Genomic DNA, 13,792 nt, shown 5'->3' on the forward strand with positions numbered 1-13,792 from the left:
GGACTACTTCGGCAGCGGTTGAGTTTAAGCGAGAGTAGGAGGGCATACACTGTCATTTTCTTTCTTTTGCTGACAAAAAATCATATTCATGAGTCAAATGAATAAGGATATAATAAGTTCTGATCCCTCTGTGTAACAGAGACGAATAACTTCATATACCGAGTTGTGCACATTGAGAACCACGTGTTGTGGTGTACACTAATGAATAGAAATATATCGTAAAGAAGAAAGCAAAGAGAGTGCACCAGCACCGATACTTTGTTTTTCGCATACTGACAACGATTTCAACGCATCTTAGGCTTGTTTTATGTGTTTCATTAATCGCTAGAGGTGATTTTTTTCCTTCGCTGTTTCACACATTTGTTGTGCAATTTCAGTGCAAAATTTGTGCGAATCGGGAAGACACATTGATTGTAAAAGACTTGAACTTTTGCGTGTATACCCCGTGAATGCGTGTATGACCCCTTTCTATAGCAGACCACTCGTCTGTTTTGCTTAACTCAATTGGCTGGATAAGATGTTTTCCGATGAAAGCTTTCTGAAAATCCCTTTAGTTTTCGCATAAACTGAGTTAATCTGGCAAGTTAGGAAAGGGGTCAACTAAAGGAAAGGGGTCCACAATAGGAAAATTTGCCCAAAATCGGAATTTATTAATGTGTCTCATGATTCTGATGCAAATTAGCTAGGGTAAAATTACTTCGGTCGGACCACCTCCATCGGTCAGATAAGCTCAATTTATGTGAAAAACTGTGGGATTTTCAAAAAACTTCCATCGGAAAACATCGTATCCAGCTTATCTGCATCAGAGTCACGAGAAGCATTTGTAGGGTAGAATTGCCTTGGGTGGACCTCTTCCTTTAAAGGACCACCTGTCGAGTATCACCAAAACGCCATTTTAAAATTAAAGATATGATTTTTGGTTTCCCGAAAATAAGTATTTGTGAAATCGTGATGATGCTTAGAGATAAAAAATCAACTCCAGACGCCATTTTGCATTTTAAGATGGTGACTTTCGGTTTCTGGAAAACAGCCAAAAAATACCAGAAACTATGGGTATTTTCGTCATCAGGATCAAACTTCAAAATGGTCACTGTAGAACCACTTTTCATTGCGATAATCGTCTTCATTTTCCTCTGACGGTGGCAAGGCTCGCTGTCTAAACACATTCTTGAACAAACATGTCAAACGAGTACTCGCCATCACGATGTTTTTTTCCTCAAACATGTTTTGACATATTCTTCTAGAAATGAGAATTACTCACGTTGTGTGCGAAGATTTTGGAAATTACCTATATCATTGATCTTGTAATAATATTTCTCAACATAAACAGAACGAAGTAGACAGGAATAGGCCAAAATAACATTGCCAAACAAATTAGAGTTGGCATCTCTTTGATGCGCGAGTGTCGAATGACCATTCTGTCATTTGTGTGAGAGCCGACGGTTGTTTTACATTAACGAGCAAAAGCCTACTGTGGCGCAAGCTAAGGTATCGAAATCAAATTAAAGTGCTGACCGTTTACAAGCCTGATCAGATTATTGCTTAGAGGCGAAAATCGTCCACAGATGCCATTTTGAAATCTAAGATGGTGAAAATAGCTCAAAATGGCCGAATTTTATCTAATACGACTATTTCCAGAACCGGGATGATATCCAGAGGCCGTAAATCGACATCAGATAAAAGTTATTTGTTTATTCGTTTAGCTGTGTTCCACACTCATCTGATTGACAGTCACTATGAGTAAAACTTATATATAATACCTACTAAAAACCTCTTGTTAGTTTTTGCTTCAATTTAAACGAAGATTCACTAAACTCAAAATATTCTTCCACTCGACTAAACATATTAATGCATAAGGCAATTAGGTTCATTACGATCGAGGTTGGTACGATGATGATAATTTGTCAGCAGTGATGAAAGTCGTAAGGTCCTATGAGGTGCACGAGTTTTAGAGAACCCGCCTCACCATTTGGCAGCTTTGCCACAAACATCAACTGTTGTATCTTGCGGTGACGTTCCAAGCTATCTGGATTGAGCAAACAGCAGCGATCTGAATAAAGGGGGCAAATGGTCAGGTTGTTGCCAAAGCAGGTTTCGAAGAGTCATACGTATGAATCTTCGCTGCACACGTTCGAAGCGTTCCAATAGAGCTGGTGTGGCATCAAAACAGGGTTTGCGTTTCCGAGGATGGGGTGGACGAGAGCACAATTCAGAGATTTTTAAAATCGAGCCCGATTTTTGAAATAAATCCTAGCAGGCGGGTAACTTTCGAAATAGCCATTGCACGGTGACAATCAAGAGTCAGTTTAGGATCTAGATTCATGTCAAGATCATTCACGTATTCAACTCTATCCAGTGCTTCACCATCTGTTTGGTAGTTGAATATTATTTGCGGTTTTATGCGGTGAAAAGTCATCACGGCGTATTTAGCAATGCCGATTGTCAAACAATTTAATTTACACGAATATACGAAAGATGTTACATTCTGTAAACGTCGACAATCCTCGATGCAACGAATCGTTTAAATGTTTTGAGATCGTTAGCTCAAAACAGTTCACAGCCAATTCCAAGTGCAGCAGTAGCGTATTTGAAAAATAAAATAAACAACAGTGGTCCCAAGTTGCTGCCTTGAGGTACACCCGATTTATTGATGAAAGAAGGCGAAAGTGGTGATCCCAATTTTACTCGTACAACTCTATTGCCCGAATCTGAGCATGGACATTCTAGAAAATGTCGCGAAGCACCCATTCGCAAAATCTTGCCTAGCAGTATTCAGTGATTAATACGGTCGAAAGCAGCCCTCAGATCTGTATAAATCAAATTCACCTGTTCATTAATGCAACTAGAGATGAAGTCCAGAAGATTCGTAGTCACCTAGCGGCCAGTCATGTCAAACCATGTTGGCCAGAGGGAATGTAGTGTCTAGTGCTACATAGCACAGCTGCACTTACGACTATTTCAAACAGTTTCGAGCCAGCAGACAAATTAGTGATGCCACGGTAATTTTTAACGTCATTGCGATGATCACTTTTGAAAACTGAAAAAAAAATTGAATTTTTTCATGTCTCCGGAAATTATCCTGACCTGAGGGACTTATTTAAGATATAAACGTACAAGACAGTGGCGTAGCTAAGGGGCGTTTAAGGGTTCAAACACCCCCGGAACCTTCGATATTCATTTTTTTTAAACTTCCGGCTTCTGCATAACTGTTCATAAGGATTCAAATGGAATGTAAGAGAAAAAATTTACTTTCGAATTTTGGTTAACAGTAGAGTGCAAAAGCTTTGTCTTCTCGAAAATAGTCCTCATGCACAATTTCGGCTCAATCGGAATTTGGACTGTGGAGCCCCAAAGCGGCAAAAGTTTTACTTCTTTGAGCAATGAATAAATGCAGATATGCACAAAATTTTGAGATCTGGCGCTGTCTCAAAAGATATTTCTAAAAAAAACTTTCTGGGAAAGTATTCCAGCTTAAAGACTTTCTGATGCTCAAAAAGCCGATTATTCAAAAAAAAAGCAGAGACAAAATCAAATCTTAACCATTCATGTTTTTCCGAGACGATTGGTATAAAAAATTCTATTTCTGAAATTAACGCTTTTAAACCCCGGAGGGAAACATTTTTTCCCGCTTTTTCTGTCACCTATAGTTACCAAGAAAGGAAACTTTATCGCTACTCTTCTGGGTAGTAGGTGTCATACTTATTTCGTTACCATGTAGTCTCCCACGGGAAACAAGGTGTCACGTATCAGCAGTTTATTCCGGCGTATGAATGTCAAGAAAGTATACTGTTTCAGACTGTGCAACAGGAAGCTGCTTCAGGAGTCTTCTCGTCTGTAGAAATTGAATTATGTAACTTTACCTGGTTCTAGGAAGGAGGTAGCTACACGATTGAGCTGAGATTTTCGTGTAGACTTTTTCCGAGAAACCAAAACTTTTGATTCGAAAAGTCAATTTCCATTGGCACCCTACTGTTTATGTCATGCGATAAACAACAATTAGAATGTTGTTCTCGAATTGACTATTGACTGAACTACGCAACTGCTTATTTTAACAACACGCGCGTTGCACGGTAAGCGATTTGGCAAGAAAACACTTCACCTGTGATGTGAGCGCATCAAATCACTGTTTTTCTAATCCCGTTTTGCGACATGATCGTCATTGATTCAGGTTATTCACTCTTGAATATTCTCAAAATTCACATTGTAATTTTCTATCAACCCCCATTTCTCCCATTATCGAAGGAATTTCTGGCTACGCCAATCGATATGATAATTATTATAATGATTATAATCTATCGTAGTTATACAAAAAATATTTAACAGGAGCAGTTCGCTTCGATCTTATCACTTACGATCACTCTCGAGTGCAACAATGTAAGTAGTGATGTAACGAACAGCCTCTTCAGGGTTATCAATCAAAAAAGAAAGCCTCAAGAGAATTATCACAGAAATTTACAGCTTCGAATCATCGAATTAATTTATCACAAACGAGTTTATATTTTTGATACGCTTTTTTCCACAACAATTTTCCAAACAACGCGGTTTTTTACAACAATTCTTTTATGTAACGCGTTATTTTCACACTTTTTTGCTCGTTCATTTGATTTCTATCAAGGGAAATTTGTATAAATTACATTTCATCGAAAATAAAATATGTTTTCGGAAAGTTGATATATAAATGGACAATTCGAAGTAAATTTCAATATGTTCTCATACATAAAATGCAGCTAAACTAACTTTGTGGGAAGCTATGGTTATGTTTATTCGAACATTTTTATTATGATTTTTATTACGACGACGCAAGAATTTTAACATCTCATAATAGCAACATTTAGGACAAAATAAATTTTGCTCTTGCTAACGAAAAAGTTTTACTTGTGTGATCACTTTTTGCAAGTTGACTACTCGATCAAAAGAACATAACTGATAAATTATAAATCAAAAGAACATAACTGATAAATTGATAAAATTCTATCAACGCAAGATACAAATAACATATTTTGATACGATTTTGTATTTTCCCGTATGCTTTTAATAACTTAATAGAATCTGAATGAGTTATAACAACAAATCCTAAAATAAAGTTGTTCTGAAACAAGTCTAGCGAATTTTTCGTCTCTATCAAAACTTGCTGTTTCTAACAGCGAATGTTATTATGGTGTTCTATATGCTATCATATTTTGTTAGAAAGCTGATACGTTGGTAATAAATTTTAATATGGGTTTGATACTAGTAGAATCATTCTTGTTATAATTTCTGATATTTTAACACCGAATTTCAAATTTAAAACACAACTTGAAATATTCCACTCGTAACAAACTAACAGACTCTGTTACACTTTTGTTTTGGCTTTCTGATCGGGTATCTATGGTAACTGAATTGCACGCTTATATGACTTTCGTGCTGTTGCGCGCAAGCCTAAATAGCATGTAGGAAAAACCAGCGTTAAATAATCAAATTGTGCAAACAACAAAATCCGCGGTAGTGCTAGTGACTGAATAGTGCATACGCAAAAGCCGTTTAAATCCCATAAATCGTGTGAGATCTCATGCAACCAAAAACTAGTAACAAGCAGTCGGTTGAAGCACCCTGTTAATGTACACGAACGCGCAGAAACAAATCCTGTACAATTTAAAACACACTTTGTTGATTATTCTCATACATTTCATTTTTTATTGATGTCTTTAGATTACGTTTATGGTATTTCGGACAAAAAAGTTTATGCAAAAAGGAGATTAATAAATCAATCATAGAGTAATGGAAAAATGGTGTATTTGATTGATAGTAAGAGGAGAAAAATATACACTCCAGAAACCCTTCCGTTGTCTTTTGCAATTTCTTAAAATAAAACGAACACTAATTTTGAATTAAAGAAAAAGAGATGATTTTTTCTTCTATTTTGTTTTCATGAGATGAAAAATGTGAGACAAATCGCATTATTGTATTTCAACGCTTTCAATATTCCAATAAATATTCTAATAAATATCTCAAATCATAAAATTAGTGACTAACAATGCTTCTGTAAAGCTGGTAAAATTTTCATTTCTGTTTTTTTTTTTACTCAAAAAGCAATAAATCTTCCCAAAGTGTCTCCGGGATTACAGAACATTTGACCGAAAGTAACCAGTTTACCGTTACAATAAATGTGCATTTTAAAACAAAAACCTATAAGTACGAACAAAAACATAGCACAAGAGCAAACCGAATCGATTTTCAGGCGCCAATAAACTGCCTTTTACCGAATCGGATGCAATAACGTCCCCAAAATATGTACTACAATTCCAGTCGTAAGTACTCATGCTGTGCTCCACGCTACTGTCAGTGCACCCGGCTAGTGCAACAATCGTTGGTAGTAAAACCTATACTCATTGCCATAATCGGTATATACACCCATCAAATTTTTACAGCCACACCCCGAAATGTGAAGCACTTTCTCCGCTGGGCTTTGGCAGGCAAACGCAACGAACGGTTTATCCAAAAATGGTCCGATTGTAATCACTATTATTGTTATTACAACTGTAACTGTAATATTTCGTTGTGTTCGAACGTCAACAACGCCCTTCAATGCCGATCATGCTCCGGGGCGGGCCACTCATTTCAACACAAGAGTGTCGATCGAATAAACAGACGTTTGCAGCTTGAGTACAATAAGAGCGATGCGGTCTGATGGGGCAAGGGTGGATCTTTGTGCATATCTTCAGTACTTAGAGAACTGCATTCCGTGTAGCGTAGGCTAGCACTCATGTGCGTGGGAAGAATAGAGCCAGATCGTGCAATTTTGTTGTAAGAATGGAGGCAAGAATGTTTTGCTTTGCAGTGAGTGCTTTTTAAAAAAAAATAGATGGTGTTGAGGTGTTTCTTCGCGATTGTAGAATAAGCCATTCTAAATGATGCTTTTATTTTCACATCGAAAGAACTTCAATCCGTTTCGAAGAAAAGTTCCTACACAATTGACACAACTTGGCAAATACCTACACATACACATAGAGCAAAGCAGAGATAGGTACAAACGACAACCTGAGAGAGGTATCTGTTTGTCCTTCGGTGACCCGCCGGCGAATGCCGGTACCATATTGGGACGATGTCAGTGAGAAGGACCCTCTTCATGTGTGTCGTTTTTGTTGTGTAGATTTCCGGCCTAGAGTGGAACTAATCGGTATCACAACGGCAAGGGCGTCTCTTGAGATGTGACGAGAACGGACGAACTTGCTTTTGAACTTGAACCATTCGAAACAACACACAAGCCAGCCGACAGCTGGCAGCGTGTGGAACACAAGTGGATGTTGGCCTTCTTCTGCTGACAGGGTTTTGTTGTTTTGTGTGAAGAATATAGCAAGCAAGTGCTAGAAACGTGACACCAAGTAGAGCGGTTTACCTGTTTTGATTTGGCCAAATGTTGATGAGTGTGTTACCTGAAAATAAAAATGAAACATAAGTTATTTTTTATATTTAATAAATTCTCGACTAAATTAATACAAATTTTAGAGAGTAAATATGCTTATTTGGTCACTATGAAGGGAAAATTACCAAATATTGCACGGATGCGATACGTGTAAGGTGCTTAACTCACAATAGAATATCACATGACTGATCTCGGAAAGATATCTTAAAGGCATATATGAAGTTGTATTTTCGCTCTTTGGCATGCAACAGCGAAGTTTTTCAGTACGGCGTCGCACTCTATTAATAGAAGTTGAAAATTTTCGTTCTGTCTGTCATGACACACAAATTCAAAAATAAATTTTCCATCCTCCACTTGTGTGGGCTATTTACAAAACTCTGTCTGCAGTTGTATTTGTCAAAACTATCGTTTCGATCCCTTAGCATAATGACGACAGCAAGTACTCGAGTGAGGTATATAGGTGAGAAATGGCAAAAAGTGAAACATTATTAATAATTTTCCAGACGATTTTAAAATGGAAAAAAAAAGAAATAATAATCGAGTCAGGCGTTACATAAGTTGCACTTCTTTCGTTTTATATTCAGACTATTGCAAACACTGCTCTGCTGGTCATGTGTAAGTCTATTACTATTAGATATCCTAGTCCAAAGCATCCTAATAAAACTTGCTACACTTAAGTCAGTTTTGGAATAACAACGGTTTGAAAAAATCTTATTCGTACATGGCGCTTTGGAAACCATTTTAAAACAACGAAGGAATGATGATGATTTATGGCCAGCATTCCAAACATGCTCCCATGAGCCTGCCATCCCAGGTTCATTGGACTGTGTTGCGAGCTAATTCATACATTCTGGCTAAGGCTAAAATGTCTCATTGCTGTCGCTAACTGCGTCACGCGAAAACCATATGTGTTGCTGTTGTTTCAAATGTGTTGAAAAATAATCATCACAACTGCTTCCTTTGTACCACTCACTTCACTCCACAGTGCCCAATTGGTTTGCACACTAAGCCACTCTGTGCGTGGCAACAGCGTATGACTCAGCGCGTCCGGCAAAACATTTCGAAAGGGCGCCTTGCGCGTTAGTGTGAGCTGCGGAACGCCATATAACTACCACCTTGATCAGAAGCGCAATTCTAAGTTTGCTCGTTTTAACATCGAGGTAGCAATAAAGCTAATTCTACTTCATTATGCACGCCTTTTCGATTCGCGTGAGCAAGTGCGCCCGCCTGCAGGCAACTATTTTGGCGCTGTATTTGCTTAGGTAGCTAAAAATAACAACATGTCAAAATCGAAGACGGTCCGACTGAGCCATGTGTGGAGTTAACAGTAAACAGGCGAGTTAAGACCCGCGCGCTTCAGTCGGACATTCTGGCGGGTGTGTGGACGTGTGGACACGAATAACCAGGAGGTATCTTCGTCGCTAGTTTGCTGTTTTCACTTTTTTACTCGGTCGGTTGATGAGCCGAGCACAGTATTAGCCGCTCTGCTTCGGCTAGAGCTAGCGTTTGCCCAGAGTGCGTTTGCTATGGGTGCGCGTATTTGTTTAGGTCGATGGTAAAATGTGCAGGAAATTAATGGCTCGCGCTCAATTAATGCTTACACGTAGATTGAGATGTGGCGCGGTGATTTGAAGGTGGGATTTTTCATTGAATTTTTTTTTTTTGAAAGTTAGAATTTAACCCTTAAATGCGCAATGTTGTTTTAAAACAACACTACAAAAAACGTTTTAAAATATATGTATTTTAGTATTTTTTAGAAATATAATTCATTAGAACAGCTCTCTAGACTCTGAAGAAGAAAGCTTAACAGCTGGAAGTGCTGTATTTTAATGTTTTGTTTTTATTTTTGCTGTCAAAATCTCGGAAACGAAAAAAAAAACATGGCGAGATTCCCGACTGGTGCTGACTGTCTTTGTAAATAAATTTTAAAATAAAGTTAGTGGTTAGTGAAAATGTCTGAATTATCAGTAATTATACTAACAAAAGGTCAATTTTACAGTTACTGTTAACAAAAGTAATTGTTTCGACTTTATTCTGCGATAAAGTCACAGTGTTGTTTAAAAACAACAGGTAATATTTGCACATTAAAAAGTAAATCTTTCAATTTTTTTATGCATATTGGTTATTTTTAGAGCAGTACACCTGTTAAACAATGATTTTATGTTTTTAGATGATTTTTTAATGTCGTGAGCATTTCAGGGTTAAAACCGTTTTTGCATTTTTGAGCAAACATGAACATAAAATTATAAATTATTATAAATATTTTTAGGTCATATTGACAAACACAAAACAAAGCAAAAACAAAAATCTAATTCAAATGTAATAATAAATTTATTCTAATTTCTCCTCTAATTTGCCCTTCCAGCATTTCTTGTCTATTTTCTTTCTATTTAAGCTGTTTCAAGCTTTGTTTATTATTTGCATTCAGCTTAATTCAACTGTTTGTCAAGTTTATTTTGATGTTTATTCTTTATTCATTATTCAATTAACTCTTATTTAGTTTCAAAATTTCTTTCTGTTTTAGAACGCTCAGTGAACGACATGGTCACGTCTATAATCTTACAGTGTATGTTATGGGAGTTCATGATACTGTCAAATTGTCCATGTTTGGCATAAACATAGTAAGAGTAAAAATATTGCGCGTTCTTAAAGGGCAAGAAAGCGTATGAAAATTAAGACTTCCCAGCAGATATGGTGAACTCGTTGATGGTTTTCTCGTATATGGTGTAACATTGCATTTTTTAATATTTATATCTAGTAAGCTTTTCAGACACCAAGTGTAAAAGTATTGATCTGTAGCTGAAACATTTCGAGATCAGGTTGATTTTTAATCCCCCTATACAATTTCATGTCGTTGCCTTGGATTAAAATTTTAATCTGGTTAAGTAAAAAGGTAAGAAACATTACACTGGAGTCTTTTTTATGCGGTTGATTGTACCGCGTAGAAAAAATCTGCGTATAAAAACCGCGTAATTAGAAAAAAATGAGTAAAAAATTCATTTCAATTAGTAAATTCGATTAAAATATACGATTAATAATACGAGAGTAAATATATGCTTGAAAAATGATATAAAAGTTGGAATGAAACACATAAAATAGCTGTATCAATAATAAATATCAATAATATATATAAATATATAAATATATTAAACATTTTTAGCTACTCTACAGCTCCAGGCAATATGACCCATCTCTAATCGGACTGAAACGTTTCATTGCTTTAGCGTTTACTTCTAAAGCCTCAAGCGCTGTTTCTCTTCGCTTGCTGAGCTATGGTAAAGGCATATTAGCCTTTTGCTTTGGGGCATATTATACTGTTTAAGGGGCGTTTTGCCCCGGTAGAACCTGTTTTCCTCATATAAATTTTTTGACGTAGTATTATGTCTTACGGTGCCAATTAATAAAAACAGAACACACCGAGAGCGTCCCGAAAATTATTCATTTTCAAATGCTTCAAACTCAGTCTGTTTTCAACGGATCTCCTTCGTTATTACAGTAATCGATCGGATAACTAGCTAAGCGTCTACCAAGAAGCAGATAATTGTGATTCTGTGACACTAACTATTGTAATGATCTCCCGTCTGTGTGGGAAGCACCGTCATACAGGCATGTCTGTAGCACTGCTGAACATGTCCGGACGGAGTTAGTTGTTCGTGTGCTGGTAGCGTGTGTTCACTTGTAATTTAAGTTTTTTTTCCGTGCTTTCTCTAAAATACGGCTATCGAGCTCAAAATCCTAATTTCCTCCCAAATTCGTTTAATGGAACATTGTGGAAATATGTCGAATACATAATTTTACATAGTCCTCCATGTTCCGGATTTAACTCAAATTTACTATGTCTATCCGGTCTCTTTTGCATGGTTTATTGTTATTTTCAGATAATAAAGAGCAAAGCCTTGGTGCTACATTCCGATTCGGAATTTGACCTCCTGTTTATTAAACACAGACTTCGCAGCCAACTGTTTGATGTACAGGACAATAGCGGGGCTAGCACTACGATCCTACTGACACTAACAGTCTCTCCCGAGCCGAGACTCGAACCTCGACAACTGGCTTGTTAGGCCAGCATCGTACCAACTATAAGGTCAACACATTTAGATAATAAACGCCATATTAAACCATTCACCAAACCATATTTTTCAAGCGTGGAAAAAAAATTATGACAAAAATTATAGAGAATAGCAGCAATTCCAGGTTGCTTCCTTGAGGTACACCCAAGCTGTATGAACCGTTGTTTTTTGATATTGACAGAATAATTTTGATCAGCTGCATGAGGCCTTTTTTCATACTTTCCGGTCTCACAAGAAAAGGGTTACTAATTCGGTCCAAAGCTGGTCCTGAACACCATATTCCATATTTTATCTCAAAACAAAAAAATTTTTTGTGTCGTCTCGAGAAAAGTACCCATTCAAAATTTCAGCTCAATCGGACTTCGGGAACACGCGCCTCAAAGTGGTCGAAGTTTCACTTTTTCGACTAATGAAGAGAAGTATAGCACAGTGTTATATCTTGCCGTGCTCGTGCGATTGAATAAATCGTGATTTAAACGTAGATTATAGCCATGATACATGTTCGGAGAAATTTCTAGATATTCAAAAATGCATCTTCCGATGTAGGAAGATAAGTGATCAATCCATCTAAAAGTGAGATAGAAAATCTACTTTTACATCAGATTGAGATAGACGCGGGTGTCTTCGGTAAATTTTTAGGTGATCTCAAAACAAGAAACTTTACCGAAGACATCATGTTTCTATCTCTAACATATTAGGAGCAACATAAAGTTTTTTATGAAAAGGCACTGAAAATTACAATTTCCGCTATTATTTTTTCTCAGATCTTTCGAATTTTCAAGCCTTCTACAAAGTTATTGTCCATCCAAAAATACATGTTTATGTTGAACATTGTTATTTTTTATCTCCTAAAACAAAAAAGTTATTTGACATATTACTCAACGATCTTCAAATTACGCAATTTTACGCAAGTGGCAGTTCCATACGATGAAACAACAGACTTAAGACTTTCAATTGAAGGTACAAACTTTTGTATGTAAGATTATGTAAACAGACTTTTCGATTGATTCATAGTAGGTTTAAATGAGTTTATTTGACACGGCACGATACATTTTCTGTTTTACTGAGCCAAGTACAATTCGTATTAATTCTACGTTAGCAGGGAAAAGAGGGAGGCCTTTTCTTTATTCTCGCGGCCGACTACGAGCTAGTGGGGATTTAAGGTGAGAGGAGGGGAGATACAATTTTGACTTAAAACTATTTTGGAACTTTGTTTTTCAACTGGTAGAGCAATTGTATTCTTGTTTGTTGTGGGTTCAAAATATTTGTGTAAGCATAGATGCGGGCTCTTCGTTTCCGTGTCTTCAGCATAGCATATTTGTATCCTTAATCTGACAAATAGACAAAGAAAATTTTAAATTTTAATGTCAGCGTTTTTCAGAAAGCAGTATAGCTGTGTCATGTACTGGAGATCACCGCTTCCCAGAATGTCTCTAACGGGTACGTTCGGTTGTTTTCCTCGGGCCCGAAGGGAATCTATAAGCTCGGACCTAACACCACAGTATTCGGTACACGACCAAACAACATGCTCGATGTCATGGTAGCCATCGCCACAAACGCAGTGAATACTGTCTACAAGCCCTATACGAAAGAGATGCGTGTTTAACGTGTAGTGATTGGACATAAGTCTGGACATCACGCGAATGAAGTCCCGACCTACATCCAACCCCTTGAACCATGCTTTCGTCGATACCTTAGGAAAAATGGAATGTAGCCACCGTCCCAGTTCATCTGAGTTCCATGATGATTGCCAACTGTTGAGTGTTCTCTGACGCAAAATGCTATAAAATTCATCATAAGCAATTGGTCTTTCATAAATATCGCCATCAATAGCACCCACCTTAGCAAAAGAGTCAGCCTTTTCATTACCCGGAATCGAGCAATAAGAAGGGACCCACGCTAAGGTAACCCGGTAATTTTTATCTGTTAAAGCACTTAAAAACTGCCGTATTTTCCCCAGGAAATACGGGGTGTGCTTCACAGGCTTCATCGATCGCAGAGCCTCAATGGCACTGAGACTATCTGTGAAGATGAAGTAGTGGTCTGTGGGTAGGGTTTCGATGATTCCAAGAGAGTACTGAATAGCAGCAAGTTCTGCGACGTACACGGAAGCAGGAGCATCGAGTTTGTAGGAGGCGGTAAAATTTTCGTGGAAAACACCGAAGCCAGTGGACTCATCTAGATTAGATCCGTCAGTGTAAAACCTTTTATCATAACTAACATGTTTAAACTTATTCGAAAAAATCTTAGGGATCTCTTGGGGTCGCAATTGATCCGGGATACCAGAAATGTCTTGTTTCATGGTGGTGTCGAAGAATAT

General features: G+C 37.3%; 1 protein-coding gene across 9 annotated transcripts in view; it reads right to left on the bottom strand.

The window, feature by feature from the left end:
• Positions 1 to 13,792, bottom strand: part of LOC129724776 (uncharacterized) — a 366,266-nt gene that overhangs the window by 164,144 nt on the left and 188,330 nt on the right. For 2 of the 9 annotated variants that reach the window (XM_055679928.1, XM_055679931.1), the window contains one exon: positions 7,376 to 7,412. The exons of the other annotated variants lie outside the window; for them this stretch is intronic. The gene's annotated coding sequence lies outside the window, so the exon portion shown is untranslated. The remainder of the gene's footprint in view (positions 1 to 7,375; positions 7,413 to 13,792) is intronic. 9 annotated transcript variants of the gene reach the window in all.

The sequence above is a fragment of the Wyeomyia smithii genome, chromosome 2, assembly GCF_029784165.1.
Source record: "Wyeomyia smithii strain HCP4-BCI-WySm-NY-G18 chromosome 2, ASM2978416v1, whole genome shotgun sequence".
Classification (NCBI taxonomy): Eukaryota; Metazoa; Arthropoda; class Insecta; order Diptera; family Culicidae; genus Wyeomyia; species Wyeomyia smithii.